Source organism: Mobula hypostoma, chromosome 20 (assembly GCF_963921235.1).
Source record: "Mobula hypostoma chromosome 20, sMobHyp1.1, whole genome shotgun sequence".
Lineage (NCBI taxonomy): Eukaryota > Metazoa > Chordata > Chondrichthyes > Myliobatiformes > Myliobatidae > Mobula > Mobula hypostoma.
In genome coordinates this window covers 18,501,200-18,518,519 of record NC_086116.1, presented here as the reverse complement: position 1 = coordinate 18,518,519, position 17,320 = coordinate 18,501,200, and the positions used below count along the sequence as shown (strand labels likewise).

General features: G+C 40.9%; 1 protein-coding gene across 2 annotated transcripts in view; it reads left to right on the top strand.

The window, feature by feature from the left end:
* The window catches only part of LOC134359356 (potassium voltage-gated channel subfamily A member 3-like), a 78,357-nt gene extending 62,457 nt beyond the window's left edge, over positions 1 to 15,900 (top strand). The window contains exons 2-3 of one of the 2 annotated variants that reach the window (XM_063072483.1): positions 6,903 to 6,944; positions 15,028 to 15,900. The gene's annotated coding sequence lies outside the window, so the exon portion shown is untranslated. The remainder of the gene's footprint in view (positions 1 to 6,902; positions 6,945 to 15,027) is intronic. The other variant, XM_063072482.1, reaches the window with a different exon arrangement.
* The last annotated feature ends 1,420 nt before the right edge of the window (positions 15,901 to 17,320 follow it).

The following is a 17,320-nucleotide window of genomic DNA, read 5'->3' as shown; positions in this document are numbered from 1 at the left end:
AAGCGCAGGATCAAGGAATCGAGAGGAGTCGGCATCGTTTGGCAGTTTAAGAAAGGATCAACCATATTCAGTCTTCGTTGGCGGAGTAGCAACTTGCATCGAGGATAACTCTTGCCAAAAAGAGCAAGGAGTTCATGTAACGGTTTGCTCTCTCTCTTTAAAAGAATTTAAGGTCAGTTGTTTTAAACTGTTTATTTACCTCCACGTGGATTCTGTGGACAGAACCAGCAGGAAAGTTGTGTCTGTGAAGAAATCCTTCTTCAGAGAAGCCTCTCCCCAATTGAACGTATAGATCTGTTGGACTTCGAATTTATTGCTTTAAGAACTATATCTGACTTTATCACTTTAAGAACTGTTTTCGCATTTAATGCTTTAAGAACCAGTGCTGAGTGTTGATTTGTTCAACGGCTGCATATCAGTTAACTTCCAGTTAAAGTTTTCGTTTGTTTTTTTTTACCTTATCGTTTATCCGTGTTTAATAAATGTTCGGTTTTTTTATATAACCTGTCTCGATTGATATTCATTGTTGCCGTTTACATAACATAATAAACTTTTGCTGGTCAAATTTAGACTATTTCCTTTATCATCATCATCATCAGGTGCCATGCCCAGTTTGAGCTTTGACTGCCATGGCCCACACACTCCTGTTTCAGGTCAAGTGGATCAATTCATTGGTATTCACTTCCAGTTCTCTGGCAGCTGTCTCCATCATCATTTGTCTTTGCCTTCCTCTTGCTTTCTTCCCTTCAATCTTTCCCTTAATTACCCTGCATTCTAACTCCTCTTTCCTAATCACATGTCCGAAGAAGTTACGTTGCCTTTTATACTTTATACTATTTCATGATCTTTTCATGATTTCATACATTATTTCTCTTTTGTGTTTGCTCTGTTCATGACATCCTTGTTAGATATTCGTTTCGTCCATGATATTCTTTGCATCCTCCTCAAAAACCACATCTCTGCTGCTTCAATTCGTTTCCTCATGTTACTAGATATTGTCCAACATTCTGAGCCCTATAACATTACTGGATAAAAGTAACATTTCAGTACTCTGAGGTGGGTTGTCATGCCTAGTTTAGTATTGGTCAGTGTACTCTTAATTCTCGTAACGGTGTCTTTTGCCATCCCTATTCTTCTTTTGATGTCCATGTCGCACCTGCCATCTGATGTCACCCAGCTTCCTAAGTAGTAAAAGTTCTGTACTTGTTTTATGTCTTCCCCATTTATTTTCAGCCTGCAGACAGGATTCTCCTTCCTTTTCGATATCACCATATATTCTGTATTTTTGCAATTGATAGATAGACCCAGTTTTGCACTTATCAAAGTTGGCGGTGAAAACATCAATAATTTCAGATATGCGGATGACACTGTGTTAATTGCAAGTACGGAGGAAGAACTACAAAACTTAATTGATATAGTTGTTGAAGAAAGTGCAAAAATGGGTCTATCTATCAATTGCAAAAAAGACAGAATGTATGGTGACTTCCTTTAATACAATGGATTCTGGTTAATTGGGACACATCGGAACCAGTATATTTTGGCCCAATTAGTCAAAGTTTCATGGAAATAGTAAATAGGTATAAAAAAAGAAAAACTACCATTTAACTGAGTAGCAAATTATGTATTTAAATACAATACAATACAGAACAAATTAGAACCACTAATGCCACTACAGCGCTCTAAAACTGTGTATTAGTTCCTCATAGTTATCGACAGAAGAATTCATCCATGTTCTTTTGATTCACTGTAAATGAACAAAATCCATGCTGACACCTGGTACAGATAATGGACTGCCACCATCCTTTCAATGATTGCATCTTCCAAGTCTTTATTTTCATTGTAACATTCGAAATGATCGCTGATACCTTCAAATTCTTCATAGTTTCTAACTTGTTGAAACAGTGAAATTGTTTCATTTTTACTCCTGTCTTTTCTGGCATCTCCATGCCTGAATGCTTGAAACCACAGTGAGCAAAACAGTTATGAACTTTCTTACTGCTTATTTCTCGCCAACTATCAGTGACTAAAAAATTCACGGCTTTTTGAACATAAACACACGGAACTGGCGCTATTTGAAAACTGTTCACTTTAAGCACAGTCCAAAGCCACACAAGTGCACATGACTGATGCTAGTTAGAAACTGTTTGGCAACAGTCTCCTGTCCCAATTAAGTGGCATAGAGTCCCAAGTAAACAAAGGAAATCAAAGCTATTTTCTTTCATTCTTGTTATTAATTGTTGTCCAAAAGAAGCATCTGCCCTGATTAGCTGATAGGTCAATTAACCAGAATCCACTGTATTCCCATATTCCTGGTTACTAACTCGCTGAACAGTGATCATTTTTTCTGAATTACCTTATGAAACCCTCTCATAATTTTGGATATTTTTATCATGTGACTTGATTTCATTTCTTCTAATTGTAAGTGTCCCATGTTCTCCAAATTGCCTCTAACTAAAGGCTACTGTCTTTAGAATCATTTTGTTTTCCTCTGATTCCAGTTTAGCCAGGGCTTCTTGATGCCGTACTCAATCAAACGCTGCCTTGTTTATTCTCATTTCACCTCTGGCATTCACCTCTTTTGTCCATGTTTGGACCAAGGCTGGAATGAAGTCAAGAGCTGAGTGCCTTTGGTGAAACCAAAGTTGAACATTTGCAAGTTGGTTGTTGGTAAGAAAGTTTGTTTGATTGCACTATTGAGTATCCCTTCTTTTACTTTGCTGCTGACCAAGACTAATGAGGTGGCAATTGGCTAGGTTGGGCTTGTCCTGCTTTTTGTGGAAGGGATAGATGTGGGCAATTTAACACATTACTGCACAGAAGCCGGTGATGGATCTGTACTGCAACAGTTCACCCAAGTGTAACTCTCACTTCGCCTAGTGGCTTAATATAGGGAGTGATAGCCCCTGCCCTGGCCAAACTTAAGAAATCTCATTTGGGTGGATTCTGCACGATGTGTTCCCTGTTACAAATCAGTACTCTGAAATAGCGAACAGTACACAATATGCGATTAAACGATTAAGCTTTATAACTCTTACTTTGACTATATGGTTAGTAGAGAAATGAAATAAAAGGAAAAAAAGGCACAATCTTATTAAACAGTCTGTGCGCAAAGTTGGAGCTCACTCATAGGCCCATCGTTCACCATTAACCTCCTCTGATCATCGCAGCTCTTCAGACCCTCACTCCGAGTCCACCCCGTCTGGTGGTCTACCAAATCTCTCCATTCGCATCTTCTCTCTTCATCTCTCTCCCTCTCTGGCAAAAGCTCATGAAATCAACTGCTTCCAGATTCACAAGACAGGGCAACAAAATCTTGATTGGCTAACATGCATACCACAGTCCTGTTATCTGCAACCATAACCCAAACATCGCTACTACAGAGAAACCATTACTTCAGCAGTGAATATTACAGAGAAGCCATTTCATTAGCCTTAGCAGTAAAACATTACAGAGAAGCCATTACAGTGCGTTACACAAGAGTATGGCAAATTGAGGAGCACATCTTCAATACTATTACTAAAATGAGATCGGAGTATTGTGAGCAGCTTTGGGCCCTATATCTAAGAAAGGATGTGCTGGCATTGGAGAGGGCACAAAGGAGGCTTACAAGAATAATCCTTGGAATTAAAGGGTTAATGTATATGGCTGTGGAGGTCCAGTCATTGGGAATATTTAAAGCAGAATTTGATATTTCTTGATTAGTTAGGGCATCAATGGTTCTAAGGAGAAGGCAAGAAAATGGGGTTAAGAGGGAAAATATATCCCTCATTATTCAATAGTGGAGCAGACTTGATGGGATAAATGGTATAATTCTTCTCTTGTGCCTGATTGTCTTACTAGCCAGAAGGGGGGAGAGTGAGGGCAGTAAATAGTAATCATTAGAAGGTTTCTTTAGCCAGGTCGAACTGAATTCCACAAGATTTTGGAGTCAATGTTGAAGACTCCCAGGACAGTTCCCTCTCGACTGTACACCACTGTGCTACTGGTTCTGCTGTAAGGAAAGGATTTACCAGAGATGTCCTAGAACATTTCTATTATCTGCAGCTCCTTGGTTTATCTTTGCAGATTTTACTATCTAGGAACTGTGAGACTAATTATCCAAGCTGTTAATTAGGCATAAATTACATAGCAACTCAAACTAGAAATATGCATGGTTAAACACAAAATGTGCCAATTGTTCAATATGCTGTACCATGCCAATAACTTCTCCATTTAAACTCCCTAACTCACCACTGCAATAGTATATCAATTATGTGAAATTTCTATATTTGTATAATACATATAAATTAAACTTACCAAAATTAAGGCTTGTTCATTTTAGTCTGAGAAATTCTCTTTCACATGAGTCAAACAGTAATGCTGCCAAACAAGCACCCTGGAAATAAAAATAATCTATAGTTAAAAAAAACCTTTTTCTCTTTCTTTCCTGTTTTTCTCTCTTGACTTTGACATTCAGTGGCATGATCAACACTGGTTCGCTGTCATCAACACCCAAGGCTCCACTGTACCAGCCAAATAAACATTATAGCCATAAAAGAGGATGTGAGGTTGGGTATTCTGTGGTAAATGACTCACCTCCTTACATTGCCAAGCATTTCCACCACCTGCAAGGCACAACTTAGGAATGTCAAGGAATATTTATTTTATTTTTATTTAGTGATACTGTGCGGAGTAGGGCCTTCTGTCCCTTTGAGCCACACCGTCCCAGCAACCCGACAACCCTGATTTTGCCTAAACCTAATCACAGGGATAATTTACAATAAACAATTACCCTACCCAGTACATCTTTGGACTGTGAAAGGAAACAGGAGCACCCAGGGAAAACCAATCCATTCCCTGGAGAGGGCCTACAGAGCCTCCTTACAGAATGGCACCAGAATTGAACTCTGAACTCTGGCATGCACTGAGCTGTGAAAGTCTCACGCTAATTGCCATGCTACTGTTGGGCCTCCATTTGCCTAAATATATGCCACTCTATTTTCCATTTGCCTAAATATGTTTCATTCTAGCAATTCTCAAGGAACATATACATCCAGAACAAAGCGACCCACCTGACTGGCACCCCATCATCTTTTTCCATAAAGATGCATGGTGGCCTTAGTGGGTGCCGCAAACAAGATGTACATCAGTAACTTGCTTAGGCTACAAGGAAAAAGCTTCCTAAATTTGTAAACCCCATCACCAAGCAGGACTGAATTTTAGGTACAGGGAAAACTCCCACTGGCTGATTTCTCTCCAAGTTGCAAATGTATTGATTTCAAAGCTCAAAATTCAAAGTGAGTCCATTGTCAAAGTACACCATATATAACCCTGAGATTCATTTTGAAATTTTGAAATATATTGCCATTACTTCATCTTCAATGGGTGTAGGCCTTGGAACTCCATACCGACAGCATTGTGGGAGTTCTTTTACCAGAAGGAGTTGATAAAACAATTCACCATTCCTTTCTCAAGGACAACTAGAAATGGTCAATAAATGCTGAACTTGCCACCAGTGTACAGTTTCCTAGAAAATGAACAATTTAAAAAAAAATCTTGTTATTTTTCCATCCTCAATTCTTTCTGTAATGGATTTGACAATGAACTTGCTCTACTCAAGGATTATTTAGATTACGAGAGGAAAATAGTCACTGAATGAGTACTGTGATAATAAGATGTGTAATTTAAAGACTAGTTTAAATTCTCAAATTTGCATAATTTGACTTTTACACAGAAAATGCTGGAGGAATGCTGAAAGTCAGGCAGTGTGTACGGAAGGGAATAAACAGTCACTGTTTTGGGTCAAAACCTTTCATCACGACTCATGTATCCCTCTACAGATGCTGCCTGACTTGCTGAGTTCCTCCAGCATTTTGTATGCATAGCTCAAGATTTCCAGCATCTTCAGAATCTCATTTTGTCTGGAGGTGCTAAAACAGCACTGAGGGATCACCAAACTCTGAATCAAAAGTAATTTTTGCGGAGTGGTCTATGTGGTGTCCACTCATGTGGTTGTGGCGGGTGCCGTCTGAAATGATAGGTCCATCAGGATAGCTCAGAGATTGAAGGAGAAGCAGATATTTCATGCACATGACCTTTTTGGAGGAGGTGTACAAGATGAGGGATGTCCTCTACTTAGAGTATGTAATGTGTTCCTGTCGTCTTCCCATCTCATCTTGTTCTGGTGTTGCCTGTCTTATCATGTACTCATTCCTTCTGCAGACTAAACAAACCTATAGATCACATAGAGGCAACAGCTCCGAAACAGGCCATTTGGTCCATCCAATCCATGATGACCATGAACCACTATTTACACTAATCCCATTATATTATCCCCAATTTCCATCATCTCTCCCACCTACCCCCAGTTTCAACCACTAGGGGCAATTTATGGTGGCCAATAAGCCTCCTAACCAACACCTAATTTGCTAATTGATGTTAGGAGCAGGTGTTAGCACACGTGTCCTCCATCAAAGTGGTTTATTTAGTGAAGGCACTAAACTCATTTAGTTTACGTAGTCGATTTCGCTCACCCTCCGCGATGTCCACTCCTCTCTCCAGGGTGCTGGAGCCTTTCGCTGTTCTGTTGTTGTTCGATTTAAACATTGGCCCAGAGAAACTGAAAAGACAGAGTGTTGGTGTCCGAGGTGAGGGCCAATTTTGCTTGCTCTCTGCAATGGTCACTCCTCTCTCCATGGCGCTAAGGGTATGAAGATTTCCCTGGCTGCTGTGCTCTGTGCCCGCTAATATGATGAACTGATAAGCAAGGCTTTGGGCCTCCTCTGGGTTTCGGATCTGAGGAGTCAGTTTGGTTCAGAACGTTGGGGTTTGCTTCAATTGTTTGCATGATTTGTATTTTTTCCCCTTTCAGTTGCACATCGGGTGTTGGTTTTTAATTTTTTTCTTTAATTGGGTTCTTTCAGGCTTCTTGCTTTGTGGCTACCTGTTGGCAAGCAATCCTCAAGGTTGTATAATTTATACATTCTTTGATAATAAATGTACTTTGAATCTTTGACTGTTAGTGGGTAATTTAAGTGGGTAACAGCCCTTTAAAATCTGCTGAGCTGCCATTCCTAGCACATGTATCCCTTGGTGATAAGTGCAGGTTAAACCAATGCTTCAAGTAAAGGTTATGTCTCGGACAGTGGAGTACAATGGCGTGACCATCCTTGAGACAGTATGCCATTTGATTTCACTCACTGTTTCAGGCATTGATGCAAGTCTCACACAGAATGATCCCAGCACTGTCACTGCTCTCATCCCTCTGCTGGGAGGAAGTTGGTAAAGAAAACACTGCAGATGCTGGAAATCTCAAAAAAAAAACCCAAAATGCTGCACCTACAATAGCTTGTCATGTAGTGTCCCAAAAGTTCAAGTTTATTGTCATTCAACCGTACACGGGTATACAGCTAAACAAAACAATGTTCCTCAAGCTCCAAAGTGCAAAACACAGTATACGTATCACATTCAGCACACAAAATAATATTAACACATTTAAAAAAGCATTCGGAAGCTGTACAAGTTGACATAAAGATGATATAGAGTTAAATATACAGAGGTATTGCTGCTACTGCTGCTGTCATCAATAATGTGTACTGGGTGGTAACAGGGAGTTCAGAAATCTTGCACGTTGGGGTAAGAGGCTGTTACCTGTCTTGTTCTCATACCTTCTGCCTGATGCTAGGAAGTCAGAGATGGTGGGACGGAAGGCAAGGGTCTCTGACAATTTTGAGGGCTCTGGGAATTCAGCACTTATGGTATATGTTCTAGATTGTGGGGGGAGAGATTCTGATGATTCTCTCAGTAATCCTCACAATCTGTTCTAGGGTCTTGTGGTCAGATGCCTTGCAATTCCCACACCAGACAATGATATGGCTGGTGAGGACACTCTCGATAGTCTCTGGTAGAATGTGGTTCGAATGGGTGTGTGGAGTCTCATCATCTCAATCTCCTCAGGGAATGAAGGCGCTGCTGTGCTTTCTTGACTAAAGAGGTGGTGTTGGAGTATAGGGGAAGTGCCATTGCTCAGTGTGATGGAGTTAGAGGTGTTGCTGCCAACATGGACTGTCTGAGGTCTCCCTGTCAAGAAGTTTGAGATCCAGTTGTAGCCGGAGGTGTTGGGAACAGACAAGGACAGCTTACCCACATCCTCTGAGGGATGAGTTATTGAACACTGAACTGAAGTCAATGAGCACCATTCTGATATAGGAGACACCATTCTCAAGATGGGACAGGACTGAGTAGAGTGCAGATGCTACTGTTATCATCAGTGGACTGATTCCGGCAATATACAAACTGATAGGGCTTCAATGTAGTGTGAAGTTCAAAGTTCAAAGTAAAAGTTTTTTTTATCAGGTACATACATGTCACCACATACAACCCTGAGATTGTTTTTCTGCATGCATAGTTAGCAAATCTATAGAGCAGTAACTGTAAACAGGATCAATAGACGACAAACTGAGCAAATGCAAATATAAATTAATAGCAGTAAATAACAAGCATGAAACAACAAGATACAGTGTCCTTAAAGTGAGACCATTGGTTGTGGGAGCACCAGAAATAAAATGAGTGTATTTATCCCCTTTTGTTCAAGAGGCTGATGGTTGAGGGGTAGTAACTGTTCTTGAACCTGGTGGTGCGAGTCCTGAGGCAGCTGTACCTTCTTCTACCTCATGGCAGTAGCGAGAAGAGAACATGCCTGGGTGGTGAGGATCTTTGATGATGGATGCTGTTTTCTACGGCAACATTTCATGTAAATGTGCTCAGTGGTTGGGAGGGTATTGCCTGTGACGTACTGGGCCTAATCCACTACCTCCTGTAGGATTTTCTATTCAAATGCATTGGTGTTCCCATGCCAGGCTGTAATGCAGCCAGTCAGCACACTTTCTACCGCACGTCTATAGAAGTTTCCCAAGGTTTTTGATGACATGATGAATCTCTGCAGACTCCTGAGGAAGTAGAGGCACTGTTGTGTTTTTTTTTGCAATTCCTTGCAGTTTTTACCACTTGGGGTAAAAGAGAGGCAAGACTGCGCAGGTGCGTGACGTCAGCCAGTATAGCATGAAAGGTTTAAAAAGGCAAGGGACCTACAACGGATTTTGATTCGGTGCAAGAAGTCTGTAAGTGAACGGCTGATTTTTGGAGCCAAGGCAGTTTTTACCACTCGGGGTAAAAGAGAGCCAAGACTGCGCAGGCGCGCGTGACGTCAGCCAGTACAGCACGAAAAGTTTAAAAAGAAGACCGCCATATCCAGCAGGCAGCGTTCAGAGAGGCAGCAGAGTGATAGGGCTTTGGCTCAATGGGCTTAGGCGGTAACAGGACGAGGAAAGGTAGGTTTACCTGTATTAATTGTGGAAAGGAGGCAGTATGTATGTGAGGCCAGTTTTCTGTGCTCGGTGTCAGATGTGGGAGGTCCTGGAGTCTCCCAGCCTCCCGGACGGCCATATCTGCACCAGGTGTGCCGAGCTGCAGCTCCGAAGGGACCAAGTTAGGGAACTGGAGATGCAGCTCGATGACCTTCATCTTGTCAGGGAGAGCGAGGAGGTGATAGAGAGGAGTTATAGGCAGGTGGTCACACCAGGGCCACGGGAGACAGACAAGTGGGTCACAGTTAGGAGGGGGAAAGGGAAGAGTCAGGTACTAGAGAGTACCCCTGTGGCTGTACTCCTTGACAATAAGTACTGCTGTTTAAGTACTGTTGGCGGGGGGACAGCCCACCTGGGGGAAGCGACAGTGGCCGTGCCTTTGGCACAGAGTCTGGCCTTGTGGCTCAGAAGTATAGGGAAAGGAAGAGGAAGGCAGTAGTGATAGGGGACTCTATAGTTAGGGGGTCAGACAGGCAATTCTGTGGATGCAGGAAAGAAACTCGGATGGTAGTTTGTCTCCCACGTGCCAGGGTCCGGGATGTTTCAGATCGCATCCAAGATATCCTGCAGTGAGAGGTCGTGGTACATATTGGTACCAATGACATAGGTAGGAAAAGGGAAGAGGTCCTGATAAAAAGACTACAGAGAGTTAGGAAGGAAGTTGAGAAGCAGGACCACAAAGGTAGTAATCTCGGGATTACTGCCTGTGCCACGCGACAGTGAGAATAGGAATAGAATGAGGTGGAGGGTAAATGTGTGGCTGAGGGATTGGAGCAGGAGGCAGGGATTCAGATTTCTGGATAATTGGGATCTCTTTTGGGGCAGGTGTGACCTGTACAAAAAGGACAGGTTGCACTTGAAACCCAGGGGGACCAATATCCTGGCGCGGAGCTTTGCTAAGGCTACTGGGGAGAGTTTAAACTAAAATTGTTGGGGGGTGGGAACCGAACTGAAGAGAGTGGGGAAGAGGAGGTTGGCTCACAAATATAGAAAGCTTATAGAAAGTGCGAGAGGGAAGATAGGCAAGTGATAGGGAAGGGATGCGCTCAGACCGAAGGTTTGAGATGAGTCTATTTTAACACAAGGAGTGTTGTGAACAAAGCAGATGAGCTTAGAGTGTTGATCTGTACTTGGAGATATGATGTGGTGGCCATTACAGAGACTTGGATGGCTCAGGGACAGGAATGGTTACTTTAAGTGCCGGGTTTTAGATGTTTCAGAAATGGCAGGCAGGGAGGCAAAAGAGGTGGAGGCATGGCACTGTTGATCAGAGATAATGTCACAGCTGCAGAAAAGGTGGACGCCATGGAGGGATTGTCTATGGAGTCTCTGTGGGTGGAGGTTAGGAACAGGAAGGGGTCAATAACTTTACTGTGTTCTTTTTATAGGCCGCCCAATAGTAAAGGGGATTTTGAGGAGCAGATAGGGAAACAGATCCTGGAAAGGTGTAATAATAGCAGAGTTGCCGTGATGGGAGGTTTTAATTTCCCAAATATCGATTGCAATATCCCTAGAGCAAGGGGTTTAGATGAGGTGGAGTTTGTCAAGTGTGTTCAGCAAAGTTTCTTCACACATTACGTACATAAGACTGCAATAGGAGAGGCTGTACTTGATTTGGTATTGGGAAATGAACCTGGTCAGGTGTCAGATCTCTCAGTGGGTGTGCATTTTGGAGATAGTGATCATAATTCTATCTCCTTTACAATAGCATTGGAGAAAGATAGGAACAGATAAGTTAGAAAAGCATTTAATTGAAGTAAGGGGAATTATGAGGCTATCAGGCAGGAAATTGGAAGCTTAAATTGGAAACAGATGTTCTCAGGGAAGAGTATGGAAGAAATGTGGCAAATGTTCAGGGGATATTTGTGTGGAGTTCTGCATAGGTACGTTCCAATGAGACAGGGAAGTTATGGTAGGGTACAAGAACTGTGGTGTACAAAGACTGTAATAAATCTAGTCAAGAAGAAAAGAAAAGCTTACAAAAGTTTGAGAGAGCTAGGTAATGTTTGAGATCTAGAAGATAATAAGGATAATAGGAAGGAGCTTAAGAAGGAAATTAGGAGAGCCAGAACGGGCCATGAGAAGGCCTTGGCGGGCAGGATTAAGGAAAACCCCAAGGCATTCTACAAGTATGTGAAGAGCAAGAGGATAAGATGTGAAAGAATAGGACCTACCAAGTGTGATAGTGGGGAAGTATGTATGGAACCGAAGGAAATAGCAGAGGTACTTAATGAATACTTTACTTCAGTATTCACTATGGAAAAGGATCTTGGTGATTGTAATAATGACTTGCAGCAGACTGAAAAGCTTGAGCATGTAGATATTAAGAAAGAGGATGTGTTGGAGCTTTTGGAATGCATCAAGTTGGATAAGTCACCGGGACCAGATGAGATGTACCCCAGGCTACTGTGGGAGGCAAGGGAGGAGATTGTTGAGCCTCTGGAGATGATCTTTGCATCATCAATGGGGATGGGAGAGATTCCGAAGGATTGGAGGGTTGCGGATGTTGTTCCTTTATTCAAGAAAGGGAGTAGAGATAGCCCAAGAAATTATAGACCAGTGAGTCTTACCTCAGTGGTTGGTAAGTTGATAGAGAAGATCCTGAGAGGCAGGATTTATGAACATTTGGAAAGGTAAAATATGATTAGGAATAGTCAGCATGGCTTTGTCAAGGGCAGATTGTGCCTTATGAGCCTGATTAAATTTTTTGAGGATGTGACTAAACACATGGATAAAGGTAGAGTAGTAGATGTAATGTATATGGATTTCAGCAAAGCACTTGATAAAGTACCCCATGCAAGGCTTATTGAGAAAGTAAGGAGGCATGCAATCCAGGGGGACATTGCTTTGTGAATCCAGAACGGACCTGCCTACAGAAGGCAAAGAGTGGTTATAGATGGGTCATATTCTGCACGGAGGTTGGTGACCAGTGGTGTGCCTCAGGGATCTGTTCTGGGACCCTTACTCTTCGTGATTTTTATAAATGACCTGGATGAGGAAGTGGAGGGATGGGTTAGTAAGTTTTCTGATGATACAAAGGTTGGAGGTGTTGTGGATAGTGTGGAGGGCTGTCAGAGGTTACAGCGGGACATTGATAGGATGCAAAACTGGGCTGAGAAGTGGCAGATGGAGTTCAACCCAGATAAATGTGAAGTGGTTCATTTTGGTAGGTCAAATATGATGGCAGAATATGGTATTAATGGTAGTGTGGAAAATCAGAGGGATGTTGGGGTCCAAGTCCATAGGATGCTTGAAGCAGCTGCGCAGGTTGACTCTGTGGTTAGGAAAGCGTATGGTGTATTGGTATTCATCAATCGTGGAATTGAATTTAGGAACCAAGAGGTAATGTTGCAGCTATATAGGATCCTGGTCAGACCCCGCTTGGAGAACTGTGCTCAGTTCTGGTCACCTCACTACAGGAAGGATGTGGAAGCCATAGAAAGGGTGCAGAGGAGATTTACAACGATGTTGCCTGGATTGGGGAGCATGCCTTATGAGAATAGGTTGAGTGAACTCGGCCTTTTGTCCTTGGAGCGACGGAGGATGAGAGGTGACCTGATAGAGGTGTATAAGATGATGAGAGGCATTGATTGTGTGGATAGTCAGGGGCTTTTTCCTAGGGCTGAAATGGTTACCGCAAGAGGACACAGGTTTAAGATGCTGGGGAGTAGGTCCAGAGCAGATGGCAGGGGTAAGTTTTTTACTCAGAGAGTGGTGAGTGCGTGGAATGGGCTGCTGGCAACGGTGGTGGAGATGAATATGATAGGGTCTTTTTAGAGACTTTTGGATAGGTACATGGAGCTTAGAAAAATAGAGGGCTATGGGGAAGTCTGGTAATTTCTAAGGTAGGGACATGTTCGGCACAACTTTGTGGGCCGAAGGTCCTGTATTGTGCTGTAGTTTTTCTATGTTTTTATGTTTCTATATTTAATATGATGGGTCCAGAACAGGTCCTCTGAGATAGTGACACCCAGAAATTTAAAGTTACTGACCCTCTCTACCTCTGATCCTCTGATGATTACTGGCTCTTGGACCTCTGGTTTCCCTCTCCTGAAGTCTACAATCAGTTCCTCGGTCTTATGACATTGACTAAAAGGTTGCTGTTATTATACCACTCAGTCAAATTTTCAATCTCCCTCCTGTATGCTGATTCATCACCACCTTTGATACAGCCCACAGCAGTGTTGTCATCAGCAAACTTGTATATGGTGTTCAAGCTGTAAAAAGCAGGATTTAATGCACCTCATGACCAGCATTCAAAGCAATTCATTATTATTTAGGTCAGTGCCACTGAGGTCGTTGTTAAAGCAGGTTTCGTTGGCCTCTTGGGCACTAGGATGATGGTGGCAGCCTGCAGGGACGGTGGACTATTTCAGAGAAATGTTAAAGATGTCCGTGAGAATGTCTGCTAGCTGGGCTTTCTAAAGAGAAAGACATTCAATGTTTCAGGTCAGTGACCTTCCAGCAGAACAAGAAGTGAGAAATCCATCGTGTTTAACATTACAGCAAAGGGGCAGGAGTGAAGAGAGCAAAGGGAATGTCCATCACAGCATGAGGGAAGCACTGGTAGAGGTGGGCTGGTGGAAATGCCAGACGTGAAGCATATGAAATTCAATGCAGAGTGGACATTCACAACAAAGATATAAAACTTCAGAGTTCAAGGTTAAAGATTGTTTAATGTCATTTCCAGTACACGAGTGTGAAGGAGAACAAAATAATTGTTACCCTGGATCTGATACAGCACAAAAAAAATCTGCACACAATAAGATAAAGAACACAATACTAAAGAAAATACAATACATATAAAGACACAAGATTGCCTATATACATAGATTACAATAGAGTGACACTAGGCACTGGAGAGTCTGTACATAAGGAGACTGCCGGAAAATGATAATGTAGTGGTGCTGATCAGCCTTACTCTTGGGAAAAGTAACTGTATCAGAGCAAGAGGCAGCAGTGATACAGAAACCTGTCCCTTTTGATCTTAATACGTTTATTTGACATAATCTTTAAGAATACTTTAATGAACTAAAAGGTTCAGAAAGTATAGGCAGTTGAAGATCCTCTGATCCTTTATGTATTAGATGCAGAGTTTGCAATATGAAGCAGCAATTATCACAAGAAAAGGGAAGATTAATAAATTTTGTGGGAAGGAGAAAATACCACAACTTTACGTGTATAAGAAACAGTATTCCAAGTGTTGATAACATTGGATACCACTAATTTGTAATTCCCATAATAAAATGAAAATTGTTCATTTTCATTAGAGCGTGTGGCCTGAAGGCCTTAGGCTTCAGCTTGATACCGAAGTTCCCAATAACTGGTGCAGTGATTGTAACAATGCAGCTTTAAGCACACTGCTGATCTGTTTCTTTCAATTTTTGAAGTCTTTTTTTCAATTATATTGTGATTTTATTTCCATTGCCATTGTATTTTCAGCAAAGGAGTTGTCCTGTAATGGCCTATCAGATCCTTGCATTGGAAAATTTTCATCGGTTAAGTTGATCCAATGTGATTTGTGCTACTCCAACCTTTTCCTTCACACATGCTTATTTTCCTTGTGTTATGTCTTGGAAAGCCAATTGAATGATAGGATTGGTGTATCTTGGCCAGAGTACTCTAGCTGTACTGTTGTATTGCGGTATAACATGAAATTGATGTATTCTTTTCTGGTTTATAGGAAGAAAATGATTTGATACATTATCCCTTCTGTACACCTGCTGCTAGACCCAGGATGAACTAACTAATTCTGAGTCAATGTGTCCGAACATGTTGAATAGAGCCTGAACCACAAGAGTAGAATTGGAAGAAAATGAAACAGGTACATAAACACATCGGAAAAAATGGATCCCACACACTCTGTATCTGCTACTGTGTTAAGAGAGAACCCCAATCCTGTTCTGTAACTAATGTTCATGCACCATTTTGAAATGTACATGTTCAGATTTTGACAATATTGTATTTTTCTTCTCACCTTTTAAATACTGTTTCTTTTGGTTTTAACTTAATTTTACACAAAATGTGGAGAACTTGTACATTACAAGGAAATGAATTCAAATTTATATAGATATTCTTACTATCCCAATCACACCTTTTACATATGATTTCAACCATTAAAAATCTGAGAGCTTTTATTTGGGCTGCAGTTATCCAAATTAAAATTTAACTTGTGGGGTCTATTATCCATTGTGGACAGTAAATACTGTTCTGATACTGTGGGTTTAATCTTGTGGGTGAATTGTTCAAATATCTATTTTTGTATATATTATATATGTTTTATATTAAATGATTGAGTTTACTAGTGATATATTAATTATAAAAATATAGGGTTTAGTTAAATAGATTTCAATTTCCTTGGAAGACCTGTTCAGTGTAGTAAATGTTTCAGTGAAAAATTCAGTCGCATTTTTACATGCTATGATTTGTTAGTAAAGGACTAATGCATCCTGTTTGCAAATTATTAATGCACTTTTGTCAGATCATTGTATCACTGTAATTAAAGACATCTACCTCAGTTTGATGTATTCACTCATTTTTCTTTTATTTATGTGCCAATACATTTTTGACATTATTATAGTTTCTGTTTGGTGAAGGACTTTGGAAACCTCTACAAATACCTCAACATCTTTGCCTCAGGAGCCAGAGGTTACTGTGAAATGACCAACAACACCTTGGTTATAAAATACAAATCAAAGAGGAGAGGTTATGATCCCAATATAGGTACTGGGCATATAAAACAAAATGAGGGATTAGGAGAAACCTTACAACATTACCAGAATATTGAGTGTCTTGCACATGTGATGGCCAATGCTTATTTGATTATATTATTCAAAGTCATGCAGGATTAATTACCTCAAGATTTTAAAAGACTTCACAGAGAAACTATTGTCCAAAATTAGCAAGAAAAAGGGGACCTAAATTGGCACTTAAAAGAAGGGCCTTTCTCTCAAAGTTTCTGTTTTTATATTATGGAATAATAACGCTATTTTCTCCATTGCATTCACTGATTTTCTTGAAAAACATACAATGCAAAGAGCTAATCTGAATCTTCTTCGAAGTGCATATATTCAGTACACTACTTTAAATTCTTATACCTGCAATACTAATATCCATATATCACTATTGTATTTGTGATTGTAATCCGCTAGCTGTTGTGTCTTCAAGTGAACAACCTATGTTTTAAGTAGGCTATTTGGAAACTGGTAAAAGCTAAATAAGATCCCAGGTTGTAGATATTCTCTTTAATCTGAGTAGATTTTACATGACTGTCATGTTGGCAGGCCTCATCCATTCAAGTGACTGGGCTTCATTAGCATTGAGCTAGAGGGTAGTAGGCAAAAACTAAAATCGCAGTCTCTGTCACTTGTAGATCTATTGTGGGTAAACCCAAGATGAGAAACAACCTACTCCTTCCAGCCTCACCGCATTACAGAAAAATGTATCCTTTGGCCCCGCTGATTTGGTTTGGAGTTTGCATGTTGTACATTCCATTCTATTTATCCCTAAAATGGGTTTACGGTTAGAATGACATCAATAGAATCTTGGTATAAATGGAGACAACAGAATGCCAGTGAGTATGGAATGGTAAGTATTTTAACCCATTTTAGGGGGACACAGGTCTACTTAAAAAAATGATATGAGGTCTCGAAATTCAGCCCACAAAGTTTTTTCTTACAGATAAAAACAATATGCATATTAGCCAATTCTCATCCCTCTATATCAGGTGTTTCCAACATTATTTATGCCATGGATTACCATGGTTTGTGGGGTCCATGGACCCATAAATTGGGTACCTCTGATCTATATCAATTTGGGGTAATAATTAAAGATGGTAATTGTGTTTTGGGACAGGCCTTTGACTGGGTTTGTTGACTTGTGTTGAGTAACAGGCAATGAATAATTATTGAATATCTCTCCATTTTTGTGCTTTGAATATGGGTCTCAATTTCCCAGTTGCCACTCACCTTATCTTA